Genomic DNA, 7,232 nt, shown 5'->3' with positions numbered 1-7,232 from the left:
GGGCGCTGCCCGCGCCCGGCAGGGGCTGGCGGTGCGCGGTGTGTCCGGGACGGCAGCCCAGCACTGTGAATCCCCGCGCCCGCCGGACCGAGACACGCGCGGGAAGTGACATGTCCTGGAGCTCCCGAGCGCCTGCAGCCAGGCGGGGAAGTGTCCCGCTCCCGGCATGGGCGGCCGCCTCCTCTTGGAGAGAACGGGCGAGGCTTCGGGCGCGCAGTCACGGTTTGGCATAACCTGTCAGCTCGCCATCGCGGCTCGCGTGAGGAACGAGCGTATTTGCTTGTTGTTGTTTGGTGTGGCGTGTTTTCGTTTATTTTTAATTTCTGGAACCCTCTTTGCTGGAGATTGGACGTGCCTGTGAGCGGATGGCCCCGTGCCTCGCACCCCTCAGGGCGGCCGCGGGTGTCCCTCTCCGAGGGTGAAGGTCCTCAACGCGAAATGGCGAAATAACACGCGGACGGCTCCCAGCCGCGAGTGCTGCTGACCGGGGCGCGTACGGTCACATTACACCCCGGCTGCAGCCGCCCGCGGGGCAGCTCCCTCGGTGTGGTGCGTGGGTGCCCCCCGGCCGGGCTGCCGGCGGTGCCGCCCCCCAGCCCTGTGTGTCTGTGTGTCTGTCTGTCTGTGTGTGCGTTCATGTGGCTGCGGGTCCCGCGGGCTCGGTGGGACCCCGCGCGGGGAGGGCGGCGGTGCTTGCGCGGGTCCCGCGGCGCGGGGCGGGGGCGCGGCAGCTCCGCGCCGCCTCCCCGGCGGTGCCGCAGTGCCGTGCGCTGCCGTCGGGGCCGGGCAGGGGGCGCTGCTGCCGGGCGCTGCGGCGGCCTTGGCCGCGGAGGCAGCGAGCGAGCCCGGCTGGCGGCGGCGAGGGCGCGCCGGCCCCCCGCGCTCCCGGGGCAGCACCCGGGGGATCCCCCTCGCCATGCACGCCCGGCGGCGCCTGCTGCCTCCCGAGGTGAGTGAGCGCCGCCCGGCCCGCCGCCCCCGGGCCCGGCAGGCCGGGGTACCCCGCTCCCCAGGCCCCTGCCGCCCGCAGCGAGGCCCCGCGGGCGGGGAGGGCTCCGGCGCCTCCGCGGAGCCGCCGTGTCGCCGACAGCGCCGCGGGCCCGGGGGGCTCCGAGTGCCCCCTCGCCCCGCCGCCCTTGTCCCCCGCACGCCGCCAAGGGGAAGGCAGCGGTCGCCCCTCAGCCCTCCCCGGCCGCCCTGCTGCTCCGAGCCCCCTCCCCGCCGTTCCCGCTCCGTCCCCGGGCGCGCAGGTCGGATGACCCGCTCGCTCGGGGCACCTTTCTCCCCGCGCCGGCGATCCCGGGGATGGGGAAGGAGCTCTGGCTCCCCTCGGGACCCCCGTGTGCCGGCGCGGGGCAGGGCGAGGCTGTTCCCGGGCAGCCGCGGCCGCTGGCCCGGCGAGGGGAGGATCCCTGTTTGCATCTCGTGCCCTTTTTATGGCCTGATCTCCGCTCTCTCCCGGGCAGGGAATGTTACTTGCTCATCGCGATGTGTAACAAGTCACTCCTGCAATGGTGGTAGTGGTGAAGGGGGATGGGGAGAGCGGGCGGGATGCGTTTTATAACATCTCTAATTACGTGAAATTGTGGTCATGTCTCACTCTAAGAATAACTGGCACTCTTGGCATGTCAGACTTTTTGCAGAGGTGGGCTGGTTACTTGCTTATAAATGTTAGGGCTAAATAGGTGCCTATGGCAGAGGGTGGCTCAAGAATTGTTTTTATCTCGTTAACCAGGCTGAGAAACAAGTAGCAGATGGAAATTGATAGACTTTATATTTTTGTGTTAACGGTCTTGTTTATTTATAGACATGATATTCCTTATTATTTTATGACAGAGGTTTCTCAGAGGGTGTAATTTTTACACATATTTTCATTCAGTTCCGATATTAAAAGTTAACTGAATTCTGTGAATCTTATTTATTAAGCGTGGTTGTCTCAGATTAGAATTTCTGAATAACAATGCCCTCAATTTTTGGGTCCAGGCTGAATCCAAAACTAGAAGGAGCCCTGTATAAACAAGTAAAATAATAATAACAACAAAAAAGATGCTCTACTTGAATAAAAGCTTATATTTTCTTTGGGCATCATTTAGCTGACAAGACAATGTTTGAAAACATTGTAATTAACTTTTATTAGCAAGTAATTTTTGATTGTGTGGAACGATTCCAAATTTTAGATATACCTTAAGTGGTTGAAACAACATCACAATCCTTTGTTACTGCCTGAACCCAGCAGAGTGCTGCTTTTTATAAAGTTACAGCATGTGATGCAAAATGAGAAGAACAGTCTCCTTGACCCAAGAGAGACAAAATTAAAAATCTCTTCAGAGGTTTGGGGAATCTGAAATGGAAGCTGAAGAAGGGTCTAAAATTTCAAAGAAACCTCCCTCTAATTGAAGCCCTGATCCACACTGTACAAGTTACCGTGTTCTGACACACTGATTGGTTCTCATTGCTTTATGGGGCCTCCCTTAGTGTGTGAAAAAGGAGGAAACCCACCCCAAAACTGCAGTGCTGACTCCTGATAGTGGGTGTTGGTTTTGTGTGTTAGCTTTGAGTCAGTTATGAGGCCGGGGATTAAACACTTTCAAAGACACACATTTCAGGATCTGAGGCCTGGGGCTAAGGCTGAGATGAAATACAGTTTTTTTAGTTTGGCATAAAGTCTGACTATGGTTGTCTCAGGGAACAAAGGTAGAGACTGAACAAAGATGCAGTATTAAAACTTGTGGCCAAAGAATGATAAGCTTTTAATGTCTGTTGTAGTCTGTCCACTAGCTGTGCCAGCTTTAGCAGAAAGCAGCTTGCTGGTTTTTGGCTCTACAGGCTATCTATAAAAAATTACCTGGAAATTATTATGGTAAAGGATTAGAGTGAAGTTTTGCTTTTGGATAAAAGTTGGCCAAAAATAGATTTTTGTGTATTAATGTTTTGTTGATCAGAAAAATCTTTTTGATGCACTAAGCTGAGAATCTTCCAAATAGAAGTGACTTTCTTGACCAAAAATCAGTTGAGGGACAATAGTTTCAGTGCACAGTCAGTCCCTGTGCTGATGAATCAGTGACCTTTTCCAGAACACTGTTGTGAGGCACCAGTATATTCATAGGCTGCTTTGAAAGTTTTATATAAAGGCTGCTGTTTATTTTTTTAAGGTGATTGAGATTAAAGACTCTGAAGAAATCGAAAGGTGGCCTGTTTATAGTTCTATTTGTGATTCTTTAGGAGACTTGAACTTTGAAATGGACAGAAATGTGAACTGACATGTTTGGTTTTCCCTGCAATTGTTTCTGTGAAGCATTGAGAAATGTGTCCCTACAATGATACTGCAGGTTTACAAAGCTTTTTGTATCGATAAGAAATAGATAGTCAAGAGTAAATGGCTGAAAGTAACTGGAAGTATTGAGTTTTAGGTGATAGAAACAGCTTTTACTTCTGTGTTGGCTTTAAGTGTTGGCTATATCTTGCAACACTGGGAAAATTATATCAGTTAATGTAAATGGATGGGAAGTTATAAAAGATACATCAAAGATCCTTCATTGACATAATAGTTTCTACTTGAATTAGAATTCAGGAAAATTAGAATTCAGCATACATATTCATACAACTTTTTTGACTGCTAACTGGAGCAAAACAGACTATATACTTATCAAAAGATTAGCACACTGAAAAATCAGTGTGATAAAAGTAAATGACCATTATCATAATGCACACAAATATAATTTATATATAAAGAATCATTATTTGTTTTATAGAGATAAATTATTTTATTTTTACAGATAACTAAAGTGCTTTCCTGCTTACTGTTTGTTTGACTGGGTTTCACTTAATTGAAACAAAAGGACAGCACAATTTCTTTTTTTAAATTTGGCTCTGAAGATTCTTTTTAGACATTGCACATTTGTAGATTTTAAGTTGCTCAGTTAAATCTTAGTGAATGTATTTCTCAGCTAGTGTTTGTGGGAAGGAATGAGTATGAGTGTCATACTTAGGGTGTTAAACTCTGTCACTCTTTTAAATGTTAGTTTCTAGAGAAAATTGCAAGACATTGCAGATCCCAGGACCTTTTCATTGGGATTCATGGAATACCGCACTCAGTGCTTTTGTCTGTGACAGGTGTTTGTTTTGTGAATGTGTTTTATGATGTTTTCTCCCTTTTGTATCACACACATGCAGAATTTGAGATATTTAGGAATGCTACTATTCAGATTGCCATAGCAGACAGGTGGAATATGAGAAATACTTCTAAGCTGAGTTTATATTCTTTCAGTGAAAAATTCCAGTCTGGATTATTACTGGATTATTACATCAGTAATTATATTACTGTTGTACTACTAGAAGGGATAAGCAGGGATGTGTAATATTGGTATTTATTCTTCAAGAAATAACAGCCCTTCAACCTCAGCATCAAATAGGCTTAACGTGAATGGCAGAGGAAATCCATAAAGGTCATGACTAGAGAAATCTAATTAATTTAAAAACATAGGTTGAAGACAAACAGTGTGTGGCCAGGAACTTATGGGTGACAACACTGAGTAAATTGTTCCTTCCCTATTCTTTCATCCAGATCTGCTCAAGTGAGAGGTGCCTTAAAGAAGCAAGTCCAGTCAGTTGACTTTTGCACAGGCATAGTTCTGTCACAGTAAAAAAAAAGGGTAAAAAAAAAAGTGAGAAGCTATGTGAAAAACAGGTGTGGAGTCCCTGAAGCACAGAGAATCTACAGGTTGGAAGTGTGGAGCTGGAGTGCTCTCTAAATAGCTTGTGTGGTATCTTCAGTCTGAGTGTAAACTAAGGCGAGAGTCGTGTTCCTTACAAAGGCCAGTGAGGAGAGAACTTCAGGAAACTTTACCGTTGTTTTGCTTCCATGTACAATTTGATAATTTGGAAATGTCAGTGTGTGACAGTTGGACCACACGTTGTGTTTTGAAGTTTTGGTGTCATTGTATTAAACTTTTCACATATTTTGTCCCCAGTGTACATTGGGCAAATGAAAACATGGACTTCGGTGTCGGATTTCCACTTGTATTGTTTTTTTTGTTTGTCTCTGTGTTCTCGAATAGCAATTACTAACTTTCACATGGAATTGTTTGCAGATAATGGTAGTGACTGTACCTCTGTATTCTGTCTCTGTATTATATAGAGAGTATATATCAATATCTTTGTCTTGTTTGCTATACATATTAATTATTATTTATCTCTCTGGTATTTTGATGACAACTGAAGCTACACATCTACCTATGAGTCAGTGGAGTCAATGTAGTATCAGGTGTTTAAGGTAATACTCTGAAGATCTAGAAAAATTCCAGTAAGCTCTGCTAGGATCCTCCAGGTTTTTCTGTCAAAAATTGCATTCCATGCCACTTGTATAGATTTTGCTTCTGTTTCTGTACTTCCCCCTCTCCCCTTTTTGATATCAACAAGGAAGTTTGATGTTTTGGTTTGGTTTGGTTTTTTTTTTTAAAGATTGATTGCTTAATGAAGTTGAATCAGACTTTACATTTGGAAATGGTATTGCCAGTTAACAATTTTTCTAAATTTTTTTTTTGTTGAATTTCTGTTATGGTTTGGTTCCAAAATAGTAACAAAGGTGGAAAGCTCCCTAATGGAGGCTCGAGGCATGAACTGGTTCTTTAGACAGTGCTGCTGAGCGCTGGTCTGGGGGATGGCTTTGTATTTAAAGTAATGCAGTAATGGATCTTCACCAGTCTCTCCCCGGTTTTTGGTCTGACTGGAGCTGAACTGACATTCATAATAGTTACAAAAAGCACTAAAGCCTAATACAGACAAAGCTGAAAGTATTTGTTTGTTTGTTTCTGCTATTATCTATGTTTGAAAATACTTCTGTGTTGTAGAATTTAGTTTGGTAGCTATTTTAGGACTCTTCCCCAGCTATTTTTCATTAGTGACAGAGGAATTAGGCATGATCAAAGATGCTGTAAGTGTTTTCAGCCTTTCATTGTGTTGAGAAAAAAAATCTCTTCTTCATGTAAGGGTTGGAAAACAAATACTATATACCAAATTCTGACTATAATGACTGTAATGTTTCAGTGTGATTTTCACTTATTGACTTCTTGCACTTCAATTTTGCCGAAGAGCAGTTGGAGGCCTGCATAAAAAGGCAAAATGTTTAGTGCATGTCTTCAATTCAGCGCCTTTTTGTTGTTAGTGAAGTGGTAGCTGGGAGGAACCTGTCCTTCCCTCTTCCCAGCATACAAAGAATCCAGAGGTCACTTCTTATCAGGTGATAAATTGAAATTAGGCCGTACTTGTATCAGAGATTCATGTGAGCTCTGTCAATTACAGAAGTGCTGTAACTGCCCCAGTAGCACTTACCAGCCTTACTTCTGCATTCATGCAATTTGTAAAAATACTGTAATTGGAAAGATTTTGTTTACTTCTGTGAGATACTGAAGCCTTTTTTTATAAATAATAGAACTCAAACTTTACAAACGTGCTCTGAGTACAACATTTGTATTTTACTGTAAGTTTAAAATTTTATTTATGGAAGTAATGTGGGTGAAATACATTAGCAAATTCATAACAGATTATCAGTGGATGAACATACACTGGTACATTTTCCCAAAAAGTAGTATGATGCATTTAAAAGGAGTTGGTAAATGTTCAGTGTAAGAAGAAGATCAAAGAGCTTTCTAAATCGCGGAATAGCTTCTTTATCTGGGAATGACACCGACTATTAGAGGAGCTTTTCTGTTTCCACATTCAGTTTTGTTGTGTCAAAACTCTGCTTTGAACTCAGTGTACATGTTGACTTACCTGTTTGCACTCCAAGTGAGATCTAGAAGATTGATTTAGGAACACTAAAATAAAGGCCAAGCCATTTGAAACTATGAAACTATGAATTTATAGTGGATATAGTTGTTATAAATTCAAGAATTGGCAAGTCATATGAATATGCATAAAATTTATTGCTTGATCGGTTGGCCAGTCAGATTATTGGAAGTTTGTAAGATACTACAGGACAAAAGTTGTAGATATTTTCCGATTTGTGAGGGTTTTGTTTCTTAGTTATTATTAATTGTACTTTTCTTACATTTCTTTTTACTTGATCAATGAAACTGTTCTCATCTGTTTCCTTTTCTTCTTAAACAACTTTTTGATATTTTTTCCCCCTTTCTCCTGTTTTTCAATAGTTGGATTTTAAGAGCAAGGTTGAAGCATGGTGTCATAAATAGTAAAATATGGGTTGGTTTCTGGTGATGTGGGTTCCTCTGGTC

General features: G+C 43.9%; 1 protein-coding gene across 1 annotated transcript in view; it reads left to right on the top strand.

Moving 5' to 3' along the window:
- Positions 1–857: 857 nt before the first annotated feature.
- The window catches only part of ZFYVE9 (zinc finger FYVE-type containing 9), a 57,076-nt gene continuing 50,701 nt past the window's right edge, over positions 858–7,232 (top strand). The window contains exon 1 of the mRNA XM_027683031.1: positions 858–949. The gene's annotated coding sequence lies outside the window, so the exon portion shown is untranslated. The remainder of the gene's footprint in view (positions 950–7,232) is intronic.

The sequence above is a fragment of the Neopelma chrysocephalum genome, unplaced genomic scaffold (genome assembly GCF_003984885.1).
Source record: "Neopelma chrysocephalum unplaced genomic scaffold, ASM398488v2 Primary Assembly neopelma1_64, whole genome shotgun sequence".
NCBI lineage: Eukaryota > Metazoa > Chordata > Aves > Passeriformes > Pipridae > Neopelma > Neopelma chrysocephalum.
Note: the sequence above shows the minus strand (reverse complement) of the source record. Positions and strands in the feature narration are given on the sequence as shown.